The sequence below is a fragment of the Pelodiscus sinensis genome, chromosome 22 (genome assembly GCF_049634645.1).
Source record: "Pelodiscus sinensis isolate JC-2024 chromosome 22, ASM4963464v1, whole genome shotgun sequence".
NCBI lineage: Eukaryota > Metazoa > Chordata > Testudines > Trionychidae > Pelodiscus > Pelodiscus sinensis.
Window position 1 is genome coordinate 7112843 of NC_134732.1, and position 21542 is coordinate 7134384.

Sequence of the window (21542 nt, forward strand, 5' to 3'; positions counted from 1 at the left end):
AGAGTGTTCCTTCCCCACCACTGCCCTGCGCCCCCACTCCCCAGGAACACCTCCCCCCCCCCTGCAATCCTTGCCACCGTGGGCAGTCCGAAGTGTGGCTGGGACAGAACAAACCCTCCCATGGAGGCTGGGAGGGAGGTAGGGTGCAGGAGGGGGCTGAGGGGTGGGAGGGCTGGGAGGGAGGGAGGGTGCAGGAGGGGGCTGAGGGGTGGGAGGGCTGGGAGGGAGGGAGGGTGCAGGAGGGGGCTGAGGGGTGGGAGGGCTGGGAGGGAGGGAGGGTGCAGGAGGGGGCTGAGGGGTGGGAGGGCTGGGAGGGAGGGAGGGTGCAGGAGGGGGCTGAGGGGTGGGAGGGCTGGGAGGGAGGTAGGGTGCAGGAGGGGGCTGAGGGGTGGGCGGGTTGGGAGGGAGGTAGGGTGCAGGAGGGAGCTAGGGGTGGGTGTTTGAGCAGGAAGGGGTGCAGGAGCAAGCTGGGAATTAGTTGGGGGGTCTGGGAAGGTGGTAGTTTGTAGAAGCAGGGAGGGGATGTGGGGTCTAGACAATGGGGGGCACTTACCTGGCACAGCTCTCCAGGAACGCACATGGCTCTGTGTCCCCCACCACTCCCAGGCACCTCCCCATGCCACTCCTATGGGCTGTGACTATGGCCAATCGAAGCAATGGGGAAAAAGCCTCCCGGCAGCACATTTCTGGGCTGCCGTTTTCACAGCAGTGGGAAGGGATGGGAGGAGGGGAAGAGGGAGCAGCAACATGCAGAGCTGCTTCCTTCCCCTGCCAGGCAGAGCCCGTGTATCGGTTCTGGCCCCGGCTTTCCTGACTCTGGCCCACAAGGCTCTAGGGGCTGGAGAGCCCCGAGCCTTGGGAACCAGATGCAGGCAAGCCAGAGGCCAGATCCATCCCCCATGCCGTAGGTTTCCCACCCTTGGTGTATAGTATTTCTATATTTGGCACTGCGGAGACCACTGCTGGAATATGGTGTCTACATATCTAGAAAGATGTTGACACTGGAGAGGGTTTAGAGAAGAGTCCCAAGAATGATTAAAGGCTCGGTAACCAGGCTGTATAAAGACAAACCCAAGGAGCTCAATATGTTTAGCTTTACAAAGAGAAGTTGTGACTTGATCACACGGGGAATAGAAATTTAATAATGGAGGCTTTTTCAATCTATGAGACAAAGGTATAACAAGATCTAGTGGCTGGCAAGTGTAGCTAGACAACTTCAGGCTAGCTATTAAATTAGCCATTGGAACAACTTACCAAGGGTTGTGATGGATTTTCCATCAATGGAAGCTTTTAACCGCAGTTGGAAGTTTTTCTAAAAGATACGGTCTAGTTCAGACAGGAATTAATTTAGGGATGTCCTATGGCCTACATTATACAGGAGGTCAAGTTAGATGATGGTCCCTTGGGCATTAAATCTATGAGTTGTTATTTCTAACTTTAAATACTTGGAAGGTGCTCCAATATCACAGTTATGGGCACCTATTAAGTATCTAGGTATGACTGATACGGGGAAAGTCACAGCTGCTGCCACTTGTGCAGTATCTGACATGTAGCTAAAGAGATGATTTCATTCTCTGGTTGTAAAAGGCTAAATCTCAAGGCAGGACAAGGAGTAATGGGCTTAATCTGCAGCAAAGAAGAGTTAGGTGAGATAAGAAAAACTTTCAAACTCTAAAGAATAGTTCAGCCCTGGAATAGGCTTCCAAGGGCCGTTGAGGGATCTCCACTGGTACGATTTTTAAGAACATGTTGGGTACCAGTCCGAGATGCTCTAGTTTTACTCGGTCTTGCCTGAGGGCAGGTGCAGGATTTGTGCTTTTTGAAGTTCCTCACAGTCCTTTGTTTCTATTATTCTATGAGATGAAAAATTTGGCTCTGGATCCAGATTTCACTTCCCTTCCCCAAGCTCAGGTATGTTCCGATCTGAGTGTTGGTTGGGAGCATTATATAGGTCCTGCAGGAGCCATTTGCCAAATTTGAATCAAGTTACCAGGTACACGCACATCAAAGGTTGTTGAGGCCTCCTGCCAAGTTTCTGGCCCCTTCTTCTGAAGCAAGTGGCACTAGCCACTGCCAGAGCCAGCGTATTGGGCTAACCGGGCGAGGGCCTGATCCCTTCTGGCAAAGCCTGGGTTCCTATCTCTGTTCTCCAGAGGCAGCTCAACATTGGCCTAACTCCGTGACCATCGAAGTCAATGGTAAAACTGCCACTTGACTTAGAAAAAAACTGAAAAAAAAAAGAATAGTTCTGCAGACTTAGAGTAGGTCAACGCAGGCATTGAACATAAGAACGGCCGTACTGGCTCAGACCAAAGGTCCATCTAGCCCAGTATCCTGTCTGCCGACAGTGGCTAGCACCAGGTGCCCCAGAGAAGGTGGACCGAAGACAATAATCAAGCGATTTGTCTCCTGCCATCCCTCTCCCGCCTCTGACAGACAGAGGCCAAGGACACCATTTTATCCCCTGGCTAATAGCTTTTTTTGGACCTATTGGAAGTTGTAATGTCCTGCTCCAGTGTAGAACTACCCTCAAACGGCAGCAGAGTTAGGCCAGTGAAGAGCAATGGACTTCAATGAGGGCTGCGATTGACCATTGGTGAGAATTGCTGAAAACCTTGTTCCTGAGCTCTAAAATCAGTGACTGGCAGGAGTACGTATCTCTCTCTATTTAACCATTAAGCCTGGTGTTGGGTTTCACTTCAAAATGGCTCCTCAAGTGAAGGCCCACCATGAGCTATGCCCATGGAAAATATCATGCCAGGCCAGAGCCACGAAAGCCTTCCCCACCCGTTCTCATTAACTCGCACAACTTTGGGAACGGTGATGCACCAACGAGTATTTGAAAATGTTCCTATTGATTGAAAATGAATAATTATCACCCTCTCCTCCTTCCAGGGCTTTGTGGTGAGCGGAAGCACTAAGCGGGATTAATAACTACTTTTCATTACTTTTAATGCAAACTATTGATTTTAAAGTGTTGTAGGGTATGACAGTTTATTACAATAAGACAATAAAACAGACCGTCTGAAATAATTGAGAAGAATCTCTTCTTTCTTCCTGCGCGACGCTAGGACATTATGTTCTGTGGATGCGGAGACATTTATGGCAAACTCTATCCAGCAATGGCAGCTTAAGCACTCTATAAAACAGCACTTAGAGCTGGAGTATTATAAATAATAGGCTATAAAACTGGTAAATGGGGCTTTAATTTGATTTCATTATGTCATGGAGTGACAGCCAGGAGGGGGCAGAGCAGCGAGGAGATTGGATGCTGCGTTCAGTTTGTCAGCATGATGCGAATGAGAGGACTGGGGCAGTGCCATGGGTATCGTTAGACCCGTGTGACCAATGAAAGCAAGCATGGATCCTGGGCCTGATCGTGAGAGACGAGATACTGAGAGCTGTGTCTGATATTTTAGACAATATTTGTACTACTGCTGTAGTCTCTGATTCACCTGCAGATGGTGTGACCCCACCAGCTGCCCAGTGCCACCTCCTGTGAACGTGCCCTCCCTGTAATGGCCGTTCCTGCTGCTAATTCTGCACCTGGCGTTATCCAGGGGCTTCATGGTAGAATGCATAAAACTTCTTTCCAAAAGACCTTGCTTATCACTCTCCTGGCATATTCCCCTAGCAGCGCACAGCGATCCTCCTCCTTGATGGCCTATCCTTATCGGCCAGCAGAGCTACCCCCACCAAAGCCCAGGCCAATTTCCTCTCCCACCACCTCCGCTCGCTCTGCAGCTGCCACACACAGTGTTAGTAGTAGTTTCATGGGATCCACTTCGTGTTGCCACAATCTAGGATCAGGCCCCATTGTATTAGGTGCTGTGTGTACACAAGAGGCAGCCCCTCTTATGCTCCTCGCTGGGTTCTACATGCCATCTCCACTGGAATCCTTAGGAGCCTCAGTAGCTTTTCACTTCCTGCACCAGGCATAGACTTGCTGCTGTCTAATTGCAACCTCACCTGGAGCCTGCATGGAATTCCTCTGAGTCACCGCTCCTCTTTTTGCTGAGCACATTCCTCTTTCAGCTAGAGCCTGCATCCATCTCTGCCTCTTCCAGTGCCTGGCACACACTAGCTGGGGCTCAGGAGACTGAGCAGAGCAGGCTGTGTAACCAATAAATGCCCCAGTGTGTCCTTAACAATACATCACAGCACCAGAAGGCGCTGAGTGGTGGCCTGGGGGAAGATCCCTATATGCATCTTCCTCCATGCACCAGGAGCACAACTGATTAAGAACAGAAAAGAGACCCCAGGCAGGCAGGACTATCATGGCTGGAATCTAATGTAGTGGAAGAGCTGTTCTGATGATGGGCTCAGCAAACAAATGCACACTTAATTCCCGAGTGCTCTGAAAAATCCGCACAGCAGCTGCTCGCTGGGCTCGCTGCATGTGTGCTTTGGGGGCCGTATGTCCAGGAACTGCCAATGGGTGTTGCTGCCTGGTAGCCACCTTCTGTTCCTCTTCCAAAAGCAGAGAGCACCACCATGGCAGGTGCAGGCATTCGCAGGAAACCGGCCGGCCCAGGAGGCTGGTAATGAAACATGCACTCTTTCGCCTCAAGACTACCAGCTCACAGCCAGCTGCTGAGAGCAAGCTATTGCCATCGGAGGGCTAATCAATATCTAGTGATATGTGAAATGAACTGGGGGTTTCAGCCCAATAGGCCATGCTCTAAAACCTCTGGCACTAATTGGGCCTCTTGTTAAGGCCCAGGATTGAAGAGACCAGGGAGATGAAGGGCCCAATGCAGAGGTGGAGCGAAGAAAGCTCAGTGACATGTACAACACCTTCTGGTCCCCTCAGCATGCACATTATACCAAATCCTGTTAGACTCACCCCCACTCCCTTGCACATTGCCTTTGGCCTTGTCCCACAGAATCCAAGCATGAGGGAGCAAAAAGCCCCAATCCAGCACAGCAACTAGCAAACTCCAAACATAGGAGCAATCCCATTGACTCCTGTTCAGGTGTTCACGTACTTACAGGTAAATAAGCAATGCAGGAAGTTGCTGTGTCATGGCCTAAATTAACCCCAAGGGATGTGCATCTAACTTGCATCACGTCTGGATGCATTTAATTAAATAGATGGGCAGGAAGTGCGAGGCAGCCCTCTGGACCTAGGATCTTCTGCTGAGCTAGGTCTGGGTTACCACTAGCAGTACAAAAAGTGGATCTGGGAGAAAGGGAAGATGCCATCATGGGTCTCTGCCCAGTGCCAAATTGGGGGCTGGCAGGTATAGCACAGTAGGAGCAAAGTGGCTGTTGGTGCATGTGAATGGTGTCAGCTGCTCTGAGCCAGTCTAATCAATACAAATCCAACAGGGATTTCATGGGAGTTGTGTGAAAGGTCAGAGTTAAAAAAAACACAGGCCATGGAGGTGAGACCAGGCTTTATTTCACCCAGCAGTGCAGCAACTTTCCAGATTAATTTTATGCATCTAGGAATCTGAGGCACGACTTCATTGTGCTGCATGTTGTATGAATATACAGGTATCTCCCCTTCCTTTCTCTCTTTCCCATGTAGTGTGCCAGGTCCTTCTGCCCTGACTGGCTGGCATACAGGCTTCAATGTTATAGAAACATTATTTTTCTTCTGCTGCTGGGGATTTGGCAGGGTATTATTGCATTTCCTTCTTTCTTTCATGTTCAACCCTACGTCAAATCTTTCATGGCTCTTCTAAGGAGAATATTATTGATATCGCGGCAGGTTTCCCAGCCTCATCTAAGTGCATAATCAGGCAGGGCTATGTTTTTAGAGCGGGGATTACAAACCCAATACAGCTGCAAGAGCCCCATCGGGTTTATTTCAATCCATTAGGATCTGTGCTCTATACAACGTAAACAGCCAAAAAAAGGAATAACGAACAAACTTTGCTGCATGACTTTTGGAGACAGAAGGTTGGTTTCGGTTTGTTTGTGTTTGGCCTGGTCTTATGAAGTGTTTTCCCACTGCAACAAGAGGACTGTGTCTAGACTGCATCCCTTTTCCGTAAAAGGGATGCAAATTAGACCTATCACAATTGCAAATGAAGCGGGGATTTAAATCTCCCCTTCTTCATTAGCATAAAAATGGCTGCCGCTTTTTTCCGGCTCGGAGCTTTGCTGGAAAAAAGCCCCAGTCTAGACACAGATCTTTTGGAAAATAAAGCCTTTTCCAAAAGATCCCTTATCCCTCTTAAAATAAGGGATAAGGGATCTTTCGGAAAAGGCTTTATTTTCTGAATGATCCACGTCTAGACTGGCGCTTTTTTCCGGCAAAGCTCCGAGCCAGAAAAAAGCAGCAGCCATTTTTATGCTAATGAAGAAGGGGAGATTTAAATCCCCGCTTCATTTGCAATTGTGATAGGTCTAATTTGCATCCCTTTTACGGAAAAGGGATGCAGTCTAGACACAGTCCTCTAGGTTTTTTACTTATCCTTTCTCAAACTTGCTCAGAGACCTTAGACCAGCGATGGGCAACCAAGACTATTGAGTGAGCCACATGAATGGCCCTCCTGCATCTCAGTGGGATGCATGATTCCCAGTGGTGGACAACCTGTGGCTCGCAGCCCATCGGGGTTATATCTGTGGCACACGCACCCCGTCTCTGCCCTGCCCTTCCTACTTCTCCCTCTCCCTCCCAGCACTTTCAGAGCACCATGAATCTGCTGATTCATGCTCTGTCCCCTCACCTCCCCTCTCCTCCCCTCCCTCCCAGAGCTTGAATGTGCACAAATCAGCACTGTGGGTCACAGGTTGCCCACCACTGCCTTAGACACATGTGGGTGAGATGGACAGAAGAACTCTCCCACTCAGCAAAGCAGGAGCTTCTTTCTGAGGCGGGGAGGGGAATGGTGCCAACACGGCTTAGTTCCTCTCACAGGGGAAAGCAGGGCTCAATTGGTAATGAGATTGGTGATGTTTTTACATTTATGACTGATGCAGCAAGGCCAGATGTGCCGGGGTGACGAACTGCCAAGCCTGGCAATGCTGGGGCACAGAGTAGTCCCTAGAGGAAAGGCTTTTGAGTTCCTCAGAGGCCAGGCAGTATAGCGACTCTTACCCCAGGTGCCTCAATGCATATGGAAGGAAGCAGGGATGAGTAAGAGGGTCTCCCTAGCCCCTCCCCCAGCTGAGGTGGGACAGCCAGGAGATGCTGTGATCAATGCAGCCTGATATAACCACTTCAGGCTGTGCCCACGAAAGCTCATGATACCATCTACATCATGGGTTCCCAAACTGGGGGGCGTGCCTCCCTGGGTGTGTTTGAAGAAATTCCAGGGGGGGCGTGAGGCGACCCTGCTCCCCTCATCAATCTCCCCCCCCCCCAAGTTTTGCTGCTATTTTTGTTTCTCATCGCCCATCAGTTCCTTTTTCCCCCCCTCAACAAGTTTTGCTGCTATTTTGGGGGGGGAGGGAGGGCGTGAGGGTTTTTCAAAAATCAAAAAGGGAGCATGATGCTGAAAAGATTGGGAACCACTGCTCTACATGTTTTATTAGTCTATAAAGTGCTACCAGACCATTTGTTGTTTTTTCTGTTAGGGTACGTCTACACTTGCTCCCTTGTTTGAGTTAGGGATGCAAATGTAGGCGACCGAAATTGCTAATGAAGCGGGGATTTAAATATCCCGTGTTTCATTAGCATAATCTCGCCGGCGCGCTACTCCGCTCAACATCTGATTCAAACCAGGACGTGCGTGTCCTGAGGAGTAACATTAGTGCAAACCAAGGGGTTTGGTTTGAACTAACGCGTCCCGGCGCACACGTCCTGGTTCGAATCAGATGTTGAGCAGAGTAACGCGCCGGCAAGATTATGCTAATGAAGCACGGGATATTTAAATCCCTGCTTCATTAGCAATTTCGGTCGCCTACATTTGCATCCCTAACTCGAACGAGGGAGCAAGTGTAGACGTACCCGAACAGACTAACTTGGCTACCCCCTGAAGCTCCTACAATGACTGTGTGTGTATCTGCCTCTCTCTCGCCGCCGGGCTTTTGGAAGCAAGCATCCCCAAGTGCCTGGGTTGTTTACACTGCTGTTTTCCCTCCTGATGTAAAACTTCCTCCCCCTCTCAAATCCGGAGGCAGAGCTGAGCGGGCTGGCAGGTTTCGCTTTCACTTCCACCCCCCCCCCACCCAGGAAGCCTCTGGTTACCATGGCAATGCGGCCAGCCAACCACACATTAACAGGAACAAAATCCATGACCCCCTCCCTCCTGCCTGCCTGCCCTCCTCCAGCCAACAGGGAGGCTGCGCAGGGCCTGTGCAAAAGGCTGACACAAGCAGAGCAGAGATTGCCAGGGTGCATCACTCTTCTGGGCTCTCATCAAACCCTCTGCCTGTCCTTTCCCTGGGTCCCTTGGGCCTGGTTCTTCTCCAAGCCTGGAGTGTTTTCCACCCCGTCCCTTCTCTGAAGCCCATATTGCCACTGGGGTCTCTCTCCTGTGAGCGAAAGCTAAAGCTAAAGTCTGTGGCCCAAATTCATCCCAGGAATTACGCTAGTCAAGTTACACCAGGGATGATTTTGGCCCCTTGGCCTGTGCTGGCTTCTGTGACTGGGGTAACTCTCCCTCTCCTGCCCTGGCCTGTCTCCCAGCTGCAGTCTCCCCTCCCTATCAGTGAGGTCCCTTTCCTTGTGGTGGCTGCTTCCCCAAAGGGACTCTGAGCAGCTATCCTTGCCCCCTCATGCCATCACCCAGTGGCTCTCAAGCATTACGCCCTATGGGCATTGCAAGAAATACCAACAAATCAGTTCTCAATGCACCAAAGGGCGTGGCAGTTTCTGTGCCATTCTGTGGTCCCTCTGACTGACCATTTGGATGCCCAGCTATGCTCTGTCTTTGCATGGGTAACGCCAGCGCTGCTCTCATGCCCAGGTCAGAGTGTCAGTAGCACACACATTGGCTGTGTCTAGACTGCATCCCTTTTTCGTAAAAGGGATGCAAATTAGACCTATCGCAATTGCAAATGAAGCAGGGATTTAAATCTCCCCCGCTTCATTAGCATAAAAATGGCTGCCGCTTTTTTCCGGCTCGGAGCTTTGCTGGAAAAAAGCGCCAGTCTAGACGTGGATCTTTCAGAAAATAAAGCCTTTTCCGAAAGATCCCGTATCCCTGGGCTTTATTTTCCGAAAGAGCCGCGTCTAGACTGGCGCTTTTTTCCGGCAAAGCTCTGAGCCGGAAAAAAGCGGCAGCCATTTTTATGCTAATGAAGCGGGGGAGATTTAAATCCCTGCTTCATTTGCAATTGCGATAGGTCTAATTTGCATCCCTTTTACGAAAAAGGGATGCAGTCTAGACACAGCCGAGGTGTTTAAGTCTCGGCTTGACAAAGCCCTGGCAGGGTTGATTTAGTTGGGATTGGTCCTGCCTAGAGCAGGGGTCTGGACTTGATGACCTTCTGAGGTCTCTTCCAGCTCTATAGTTCTATGATTCTATGATTCTAAGTAGTGACATGTAAACAATCATCATTATGCTTCAGAGTGAACACCACTTGAAATAAACAGGCACAGTACACATCTCTTGGACGTAGTGATTCTGTTTACAATGAGACTCTGGCACATTTTATTTATGGTTGCAAAGTGATCCATGCGGCTAGAGTGGCACTTTTCAAGTTTTGGCAAATAAAAGCTCTGCTGCAGACTTCCTGTGTCACCCAGTGCAAGTCGCTTGGTCATGTCTACACTACGGATAAGATCAAAGCAGCTGCAGTCAATCTTCCTGGGTTTGAATTAGCGGGTCTAGTGCTAATTCGAACTGAGAGGAAGCTCCCGTCAATGCCAGTAGTCCTCCTACGAGGCGTACGGGAAGGTGAAGTAGAGTGTGCTCCCTTTGACTTCCTGCAGTGTGGACAGTGCCAAAATATGAGTGAAGATACTTGGACTTATGCTACACAGTTAACGTAAGTGGAGTTGCATATCTTAATTCAAACTTACCCCCAGCATAGAACAAGGGTTAGACCCAGTACCAGAAAGATATGAGGCATTGAACTGACACTGAAGTCCAGGAGAGCTGGGTGTTTAGACACTTTTGAGAGTCTGGGCCGTAGTCTCTCTGGGTATGTCTACACTACCCCCCTAGTTCGAACTAGGGGGGTAATGTATTCATACCGAACTTGCTAATGAAGCCCGGGATTTGAATTTCCCGGGCTTCATTAGCATAAAGCCGGCGCCGCCATTTTTAAAAGCCGGCTAGTGCGAACCCCGTGCCGCGCGGCTACACGCAGCACGGACTAGATAGTTCGGATTAGGAAGCCTAATCCGAACTATCTAGTCCATGCCGCGTGTAGCCGCGCGGCACGGGGTTCGCACTAGCCGGCTTTTAAAAATGGCGGCGCCGGCTTTATGCTAATGAAGCCCGGGAAATTCAAATCCCGGGCTTCATTAGCAAGTTCGGTATGCATACATTACCCCCCTAGTTCGAATTAGGGGGGTAGTGTAGACATACCCTTTGTGCCTCAGTGCATCATCTGTACAATGGGGAGAGCAGCACTGCTCTCTGGCTCACAGGGGTGCTGTGAGCATACGTGCATAGAGACACGAACTATTGATATTACAGTAATGGGGCCAGACAAGGACCTCTGCAGATTTATTTTTAGATTTTTTGGGGATGACTAATCCTATGTAGTTACGCGCCTACAGAAAGGGATAAGTAAATAACATACAATTCCCACCTATACCTGCCCCTTGTCTCCAATCACCAGGGAGGTTTCTTTGGTAACTAAAATGCAGGAAATCTGCAGTTAGTGACTGAAGGAAATCTGTGCTGACTCTCCATTGCCCCTGTGCTGCAAATCCAATTTGGAAGGAAACAATCTCTCATCTCTGAGTGAGTGAGGGTGAACGAGGATTGCAGGGAGTGTGGGATCTAACTGGTGCAGCTCATGGCATGAGAATGACTGTAGCACATAGCACAGGAAACCAGGCAGCTGGAAGGAGAACCTGAGGGTGATGAGGAGGAAGGAAGGGCAGGAGAGAAACCCTAGGGATCTCTCTGCTTGGGGGCTCAGACCAGGGGGTCTGGGAGGAGTGGAGGTAGGTATCTTTCTGCAGGCATTGCATGGGGGAATGGGGTTGGGGGGAGCAGGGGGATATTTCTGCAGACAGAGCATGTCCTGCTTTCCACTGAGGCAGCCTGTGTGTGGGATATCCTGTCTCTCCCTCAGTGGATGGGTCTTGAATCCACCACCTACTCTCCCCGGGTGAATGCCCTGTCCCCTAAGCTACGTGAGAACCCGCCCCACTACCTTACCTTCAGGTCATCCCTTATCCTGCGCTCCCGGGGGCGGTGGGGCAGTGGCTTGAACCCACCACCCACAGAGTATGTGCTAAAAGAGGAGAGACACCATCTTCCTCCTCCTGCGCACACATCCTTGGGGAACTTGTTAGCAGAGCTGTTGAGAGGAGGGAGCAGGAGCGTTGTTCTTGCTGTTTCTTCTTGCTGGATTTTGTTCTTGCTGTTTCTTCTCCCAATCAGCCCAGTTTCCCTGGAGTGGATTACCGGGGAGAGATGAGCTGCCTGGAGCACAGAGTGAACAAACCCCGAGAATGCACCAAGCACAGCAGGTGTCATGAGGGAGGAGGAAGAATCGCCTTTTCCCCCGCTTTGTGTCTAGATATTCAAATAGCCTGTTGCCCTCATGGGCTGGCCATGGTATAGAGTGCCTTTTGAGAGGGGAATGAACTAATTCCTTAGGGTATGTCTATACTACCCCGCTAGTTTGAACTAGGAGGGTAATGTAGGCATACCGCACTTGCAAATGAAGCCCGGGATTTGAATTTCCCGGGCTTCATTTGCATAAGCGGGGAGCCGCCATTTTTAAAACCCCGCTGGTTCGAACCCCGTGCACGAGGAGTAACGGTAGTTCGGAATAGGAATCCTAGTTTGAACCAGCGGGGTTTTAAAAATGGCGGCTCCCCGCTTATGCAAATGAAGCCTGGGAAATTCAAATCCCGGGCTTCATTTGCAAGTGCGGTATGCCTACATTACCCTCCTAGTTCAAACTAGCGGGGTAGTATAGACATACCCTTAGAGAGGGAGGATAGATGTGTTCAAGGGGCACTTAGGAGATCATAGAATCATAGGGTATGTCTTCACTACCCCCCTAGTTCGAACTAGGGGGGTAATGTAGTCATACGGAGTTGCAAATGAAGCCCGGGATTTGAATTTTCCGGGCTTCATTTGCATGATCCCGGCCGGAGCCATTTTTAAATGCCGGCTAGTTGGGACTGCGTGGTGTACAGCTAGTTTGGATTAGGAAGCCTAGTCCGAACTAGCTAGTTCGTGCTGCGTGTAGCCGCGTGGCACGCAGTTCGAACTAGCCGGCATTTAAAAATGGCTCCGGCCGGGATCATGCAAATGAAGCCCGGGAAATTCAAATCCAGGGCTTCATTTGCAACACAGTATGACTACATTAACCACCCTAGTGTGAACTAGGGTGGCTAGTGTAGACATACCCATAGAGCTGGAAGAGACCTCAGGAGTCATCAAGTCCAGCACTCTGCCCAAGGCAGGACCAATCCCAATAAATTAACCCAGCCAGGGCTTTGTCAAGCCAAGACTTAAAATACCTCCAGGGATGGAGATTCTACCACCTCCCTAGGTAACCCATTCCAGTGCTTCACCACCCTCTTAGTGAAATAGTTTTTCCTAATATCCAACGTGGACCTCTTCCACTGTCACTTGAGACCATTGTTCCTCATTCTCCCATCCGTCACTACTGTGAACAGCCTTTCTCCATCCTCTTTGGAACCTCCCTTCAGGAAGTTGAAGGCTGCTATCAAATCCCCCCTCACTCTTCTCTTCTGCAAACAAACCCAAATCCCTCTGGGTATGTCTACACTACCCCGCTAGTTCGAACTAGCGGGGTAATGTATGCATACCGCAATTGCAAATGAAGCCCGGGATTTGAATTTCCCGGGCTTCATTTGCATAAGCGGGGCGCCGCCATTTTTAAATCCCCACTCGTTTGAACCCCGTGCCGTGTGACTACACGCGGCACGAACTAGGTAGTTCGAACTAGGCTTCCTAGTTCGAACTACTGTTACTCCTCATTCCACGAGGAGTAACGGTAGTTCAAACTAGGAAGCCTAGTTCGAACTACCTAGTTCGTGCCGCGTGTAGCCACGCGGCACGGGGTTCAAACGAGTGGAGATTTAAAAATGGTGGCGCCCCGCTTATGCAAATGAAGCCTGGAAAATTCAAATCCCGGGCTTCATTTGCAATTGCGGTATGCCTACATTACCCTCCTATTTCAAACTAGCGGGGTAGTGTAGACATACCCTCAGTTTTTCCTCATAGGTCATGTGCTCCAGCTCCCTAACCATTTTGGTTGCCCTCTGCTGGACCCTCCCCAATGCGTCCACATTCTTCCTATGGGGGGGGGGGTCTAGAACTGGATACAGTACTACAGATGTGGCCTCACCAGAGCCGAATAAAGGGGATTAATCACTTCTCTAGATCTGCTGGCAATGCTCCGCCTAAAGCACCCTAATATGCCATTAGCTTTCTTGGCTACAAGGGCACACTGTTGACTCATATCCAGCTCCTCATCTCTGTAATCCCCAGGTCCTTTTCTGCAGAATTGGGTCTGCGGTCCCCAACCTGTAACAATGCTTGGGATTCTTCTGTCCCAAGTGCAGGACTCTACATTTGTCCTTGTTGAACCTCATCAGATTTCTTTTGGCCCAATCCTCTAATCTGTCCAGGTCCCTCTGGACCCTATCCAGTGTATCTACCTCTCCCCTTAGCTTAGTGTCATCTGAAAACTTGCTGAGGGTGCAATCTATCCCTTCATCCAGGTCATTAATAAAAATGTTGAACAAAACCAGTCCCAGAGACGAACCTTGGGGCACCAACCTGACATCGAGCCGTTGATCACTACCCATTGGGCCCAACAGTCTAGCCAGTTTTCTATCCATCTTACAGTCCATTTATCTAATCCATACTTCCTAAACTTGCTGGCAAGAATATTGAGGAAGACTGTATCAAAAGCTTTGCTAAAGTCAAGATATATCACATCCACTGTCTTCCCTATATCCACAGAGCCAGTAACCTCATCATAGAAGCTAATCAGATTGGTCAGGCATGATTTGCCCTTCGTGACTGCATGTTGACTATTTCTGATCACTTTCCCCTCTTCCAAGTGCTTCAAAATGGATTCCTTGAGGATCTCCTCCATGATTTTTCCAGGGACTGAGGTAAGGCTGACTGGTCTGTAGTTCCGTGGATTGTCCTTCTTCTCTTTTTTAAAGATAGGCACTACATTAGCCTTTTTCTAATCATGTGGGATCTCTCCTGTTCTCCACAAGTTTTCAAATATAATGGCCAAAGGCTCCACAATGATATTTGCCAGCTTCCTCAGTACCCTCGAATGCATTAAATCCGGGTCCATGGATTTGTGTATGTTTAGCTTTTCTAAATAGTTCCTAACTTGTTCTTTCCCCACCAAGGGCTGTCGATCTCCTTCCCATACTGCGTTGCCTAGTGCATTTGTCTGGGAGCTGACTTTGTCCATGAAGACAGAGGCAAAGAAGGCATTGAGTACTTCAGCTTTTCTCACATCATCTGTCACTAGGTTACCTCCCTCATCCAGTAAGGGCCCCACACCCTCTCTGATCACCCTCTTATTGCTAACATGCCTGTAGAAACCTTTCTTCTTATCCTTCACATCCCTTGCTAGCTGCAAGTTCAATTGCACTTTCGCCTTTCTGATAACTCCCCTGCATTCTCAAGCAATATATTGATATTCCTCCTAAGTCATCTGTCCAAGTTTCCACTTCTTGTAAGCTTCCTTTTTGTGTTTAAGCTCACCAAGGATGTCTCCAGTAAGCCAGTCTGGTCGCCTACCATATTTGCTTTTCTTGCTGCACATTGGGATGGTTTCTTCCTGTGCCTTTAATAAGGCTCCTTTAAAATACTACCAGCTCTCCTGGACTTCTTTCCCCTTCATGTCAGCTTCCCAGAGAATCCTTCCCATCAGTTCTCTGAGGGAGTCACAGTCTGGTCTTTTGCTACTCTCCTTTTTTCCTTTGGTCAAGATCCTGAAATCTACCATCTCACGATCACTGCTTTCCAGGTTGTCACTCACCTCTACTTCCCCTACTAGTTCCTCCCTGTTTGTGAGCAGCAGGTCAAGCAGCGTATGGCCCCTGGTCGGTTCCTTCAGCACTTGTACCAAGAAGTTATCCCCAACAATCTCCAAAAACGTTCTGGATTGTCTGTGTATTGATGCCTACATCGGGAGAGGGGCAAATACCATTATCCCCATTTACTGAGGGGAAAGCTGAGACCAGGAGTGACTCAGAACGCCCCCTCTCAGTCCTACGCCTGGAACACCAGGGCAGCGTGTTGCCATTGCTAATACGGGCTCTGCTCACTTGGAGCTGTGCCCCATGTCAGTGCTAGGGAGACATTACAATTCACTTTGCTGCACCCTGCACCTTTCGGAGCCCTGTCCAGTGCTGTGAGTCAGTCTGGCTCTTGCTGGGTGAACCATACACACTGCTCTCTCTCACACACATTGACACACACAGCTAGGTTCCCTTGGTGTTTCCCTTAATCTCCAACACAATCCACCCCTGGCTGAATGTCCACATTTCTCTTGCTGTGTATGTGTATGTGCCCAATTATTGAAACGGGATGAGCTGGGCTTTCTGGCTTCTAACAGCCTCTGTTTAAAATGCCCTCTCCCTCCACAAAGAGATGGGGAAATTGCCCAGAACAGATCATGCTTCCCGGTTTATTGATTTTATTTAAAATGCTTTGCTAGCTGGGGTGGCCCCAGGAGACGTGCCTTCCATATTCACGGCCATAAGGTTGTGCTCCAGCCAGCCCTGTCCAAACATAATGCTGGGTACCCCCTGAACCAAGGGTGCATATAGCAGCCTGCTTTTACTCCATGGAGAAGCAGAGGCCAGAACAATTAGGGAAGGGGTATGGCTTGATTGTCATGGTTCAGACCCAGCAGAAGAGCAGGCAGAGGCATAAAGGTGGGGAAGGGTTTCTTGGAATTCAGCTTCTGGCTGCTAGGTGGTTATTATCAATGAGACTTGGCTGTCAATGTTCTCTCAGCAACAGGGACCTGTGAGTCGGGATCGCAGCTCAGCTGAGTGTATTATTGGATTATCAACTGATTAGCGCTGTTCAGGATTCACTCTTGAATAATCAACGGGTTTTTTGGCTGCTGGATGCCAGCAGTGATTAGGGGACAAGGTGACAGGCAGCCCAGCGCTGCACTGAGTGAGCTGGTGGGCACTTTGTCAAGGTGTAGAGATGGACAGCAGTGAGTGGTCATGGGAACTGCCTTCCTCCACATCCTTTCTGCTCCACAACTATTGGCTGTCTAAGAGATTCTCCTTTGCTGTGGCATCTAGCAAAAACTTGACAGCAACAAGGTTGCTGTTGTGTTGAGATCACTGCCCATTGCGCTGATAAATATTTTCTCAATATTTTCTTGTACTCCATCAGCTGTTGCCCTTGTCTTATCCTTGCCCCCTGAGCTCCTTGGGGCAGAGACCTTTGTGTTATGTTTGTACAGTGCCCAGCACAGTGTGATCCCAACTACAATACAAATATATAATACATTTAAACCTTTGGGGGGGGGGGTGGTCTCTTCTTTATACCGCATTAGGATTTTGGGTCTCCTCCCGGTGATGTTATGGTTAGAAGTACCCTAACATTGCCCCCTGGAAACACCATGAAGGAGCATTAGGGAGTGATGCTCTCGGGTCTCCATGTCGCGATATCAAATAGTGTCACAGTATCACAAACTCCATTGCCTATCATGCTGACCAACACTGTTGCATTGTTTTCTCGTTGCCCGCATCCGTCTCCATCTGTCCTCTCATCTTATGCTTGGATTGGAAGCTCTTTAGAGCAGGGACTGTCCTTTGGTTCTTGCACAGCACCTAGCACAATGGGCTCCTGGTCCATACCTGAGTCTCCTAGGTACTTCCACACTACACCTTATAAATACTAATAATCCGCATCATCCCACACCGAGGCAGAATCTTGCCTCTCCATTACTCTAAGCAGGACAAGGGATCATTCCTACACGAGTCCTTGTTTTGCCCAGCCACCTACCATGAGTATTGCCAGCCCTTGCTAAAGATGCCGACCAGACATGCAGCTCTCAAAGAGCTCGGCAAGCCACATGGGGATTTCCAGACAGGGTGCTGAGCTCTGTGTGTGTAGCAAGAGCATGTGGCTCAAAGCCTGCTCCTGGGAACAGCCATCTAGCATGAACATGGGCCAGATCCACTGCTGGGGCTTTAGACCTCACAGGACAGGCAAAGGCGAGATAACCAGAGCATTGGAGTCAGTTGCCCTTTGTTTATCTCCTAGAACAGGGGAAGGGAAGGCAAGGACGCGTGGGATTAGGGTGAGGAGGAGAGAGAACCTAACAGCATCACACCAGTGAACCCCAGCAGCAAAGCCCTGGCAGGGGCCTAAAGGGAAGCGCTTTATTGGCTTGCTGTTGTGATGGAGAGGCAAGAGAACAGCGTAGGAGCTGAATTTGTAAAATGATTTTCAAAGCAAGCAGTGCAATTTGGATACATTTTAAACGCGACATAGATGCTTGCTAGAGAGAAGAGGGCATGAGGGTGGGAACAGTCACCCAAACTGCTGCAGCGCTTGGGTGCACTACTGGAGATTACTGCGGCATAAGGGCCCCTGCTGGATTCCCTCCCTAATGACTCAATAGATTTTTCTTGTGGCAGAGCCTTCTGTATGGGATCTTGGTGTATAGGCAGACAGAGCACACTGCAGGCTGCCTTCTTTGTTATACTCACAGCACACACCCAGAGAGAGGCTGGATAAAGACAGAAATACTCCTGTGGGAGTGCTGTGGTGGAACGGTACTTTTACTGCTTAGTAGTCAGACCAGTAACATAACACAGGAACAAAATCAGAGAAACAAAGCAGGCTGCTCCTAAACAGAAAGGGGCAACTCACCCCCAACTCATTCCAGGCTGGATGTCTGAAGACTATTGCTAGCTAGGCCCATGCCATGCGCTACCCTACAGTCCCCCAGCCTGAAAGTGGGACCAGGAAACCCCCCTGACATTTAAAGTGGCAACCTACAATTGTAACACAGAAGTCAATACACCACGATCATGTGGAGTGAGTATTCCCTGTGGCTTCATCTCTCTGGCCATGGAGCTGGAAGGGTTCCTTGGGGAATCTCCGTGAGGTTTCATTACTGTCTATTGGAGATTTCCCTCTGGAGCTCATTCTTCTGTTCGCCTCATTGAGAACAAGCCAGTTAAACTCAGGGCATCCCTCCCTCCCAGACCTCCACAGTCAGGTCTTGGCAACTTGTGGTTAGGCCTGGGATTGGAACTCGTGTTTCAGCTCTGGCATGGAAGAGAGATGGCACAGCCAGCATGGACAGAATGGGCTGGGAATATGTCATCTCAGCCGCCACCAGCCCTGCTGGTCTCACACCTCTTTAATGATTGGTTTGGCCTGTTCCTCTATCACGGCTGCTGTAGCTACGCTGGATAAGCAGCTATGCAGTTAGCTTGCTGCCAAAGGCATCACCCTGGTCCCAGAGGCATTCTGGGGAGTTCTTATCACCGTGGTGGCTGGTTCCTCTGGGATTCTCTCTGGTGTGGAGAGATTCAGGTGGAACGTTTTCGATCCAAATTTTTCTTTCAGCCACAGCCCTGATGGCCTTGTTAGTCAATCGGATTGTCCTGGTGTGACAGCAAGAATTCAGCTCATAGAGATTACAAGCAACAATGAATCACAGGCCATATTGAGCATGCCCTGATAAGCAGGGATAGCGAGGCTGTAATAAACTCTTTGGAAAGGGGTCTCTTTCTCTCTCTTTTCCTCTGTCTCTCAGAGGAGCTTAGCACCGTCTCCTCTTGAGATCTCAGCAGGGGGCACAGATGGATCACAAAATATACTGTATTCCCATCCAATGTTCCCGCTAATAGTTTCCATTCATGTGCAGAATAATTTTGTTATGTGCACCAAGGCATGTGCAGATGTGCACCATCAGTAGAAACACATGCTGCTGGTTGTGGGCACTCTGCTAATCAGCTGGGCTGCATGTGAATCTCTCCTGGGTGGCTGCCTAAGCCACTCAGCTTGCTCCCATCCTCCTGCAAGAAAATTAGAGCATTACATTGCCTATTTCCAGCTCAGCTATACATCAGAGTGCCAGCAGGTAGCTAAGTGCCCACCTCCCACAGACTACAGCCCTGCACATTCAGATGGGCTGAAAAAACAAGTACCTGATTCACCTCTCTCGTTCCATACCCCCTCCCTCACTAATGCCATCCTGCCTGAGAGGAAAGAAGCTTTTCTCATGAGCCATGTTCCCCAAGCCCAGCAGAGTAGGGTAAAGCTGGGCAGCAGAGGGAGGATGAACTAGACAATGGATGCCCCTCTTCTCATCAGTGAGCCTGTTTCAGACATGCACAGAGCAGCAAGGGGACGGGGAAGTGATGCCTTTGGAGAAGGCTCATGCTGGAAGCTCCCCGGTCTCCATGTCCACCTGCAGTCTTGTTGCCTGTCAAGAAGCACAAAGGGCCCATGCCTCTTGTTTCACAAGCAAGCCCCATTCTCAGTGCAGGGCAAGGAGAGATGGTCTCACCACCAGATAAGTTGGCGCCCGCAGTGGCCTCACTTCCAAGGAGCAGCCCCGTGAAACAAAGAAAGCAACCGTTCTCTTCAAGACCTCTGCAGGGAGGTGACCCTGGCACAACGTGTTGCTCATCCTCCAATCACAGCATCCCTCTGTCGGAAGGTTTTCGGAGGCAGTGAAGTTGCTGGATGCAATGACTGCGAAGATGGATGCCTTGTCCGTGAGACTATAATTAAATTAAGTCCCTGAGAGTAAAATGGAGGCAGTAAATGATCTCAACAGGTTTCCTTCCTCCCTTGCACCCGCCCCTCTAAATGCTGAATTATTTTACAGTTGATAGTTCCCTAGTTTCACCGACCTTTAAAAGCTGAGCACCACATGCCTGTTGAATTTTAATCAATTTATTTTTTTCGACTGGAAATGTCAGACTTCTGTGCGGAATTAGTCGGCGCCGGCTGATGTGACAAAGACTCAAAGTTCAGCATCTGAAGTCGTGGAGGAGCAGGGAACTGAGAGCATTAGAAGAGATAATTTGCAGGATGAGGAAACGAGAAAGAGAGTGAACGAGCATATATTTTTCATTAGCTTTGGTTTAGAGGGTTCTGGGACCTGCATTTATTTCATCCAGCGACCTCTGGCCTCATTAAATCTAGTCTGGGCTTGGTAATGACTGGAAGTAAGAAGCTGTGAAAGCCACCGAAGGGCAGGAGATAAGTGAGTCTGTTGCTGGAGCATGGAGTGAACTGCGGCAAGGCAGGGGTGCAGGGAGAAAGGTAACCTTTGGCTTGACTGGGCCACCATACAGGGAACGTGCGAGAGACACTTCCCAGCTGCCGTCCTCCAGAAAGGAGAAGGCCTGTTCATTAGTGGATAATATAGCACCAGCTTCACCCTGCTCCCTTAAGTGTGCAACCCCAGGGGCACTGCAAACAATGCAACCCCTCGGCACCAAATGGAAAGAGCCTGAATCTCCCCTCTTCTCTGCGCCCATGAGGCAAGCGTGACCGTTCTCACGATGAGGTCAGCATGGCTGACCCTGCAGCTCCCCAGGCAGGAAGGAGCACACCGAATACGGAGGTCCAAATGGAGCAAGGGCCATCTATAATGGAGCGAGGAAGCTTATTTGTATTTAGGGTCCAATCTTGAGCCTAAAAATAGAACCATGGACGTGCTCCTACTCTCAGTGGGAGCAGGTGAGAATCCAGCAGGATTCAGGCCCAAACATCTCACATCCATTTTATTTGTCTTTATTCCTGTGATTTGATCAGCATGGAAGTGGGCCCTGGCTCCAGCAGGAGAAGCTGGGGTAGGCACCAGGTGTGTTTGCCCTGAATATTACTCTGCAGAGTGCCTGTGCTCTGACCAGGCCTGGGCATCTCCTGGAACTCTAGACGTTGGTGCCGTCCTGCCCCCTCCCACCTTGTGCTGCCAGTCTGGGGTTGCCCTTACTTGTTCTGCTAGTGGACATCTGTGTTCTCCTGCAGTGTCTTCCATAGTTCCAGTTCTGGGTGGTGGCAGCTCTGCAAACATGTGCCAGCCTTGTTAAAATGATGTCCCTTCTTTGGAATGAAGATTGCTTATTGCACTGAGCTGGAGAGAAATGTTTGCTCAGGTGACAAGGACTGAGCATATTTAATCTTCCTGTCTTCTGTTTCCAACACTGCTCCTCTCCTCTGCGCTCAGCACATGCACATGAAAATAAAAAATGAACCCTACACAGATCTGATAGAACATGGGCTGTTCTCTTCTGCTGATCCCCATGTTCCCCCTTGCACCTGAATGTGGCAGAGTATCATGACTAGCCTGTGAAGAAACATGTACCTTGAAACATAGGATTGGAGTTATGTGGGCATCCTGATGACCTCTTGAGCCAAAGCTAGACTCAAACACAGGTCTACCGAAGAGCAGTGCAGACTTGTATTAGGCTTGGGTCCAATCTCTCATCCCATTGACCAATA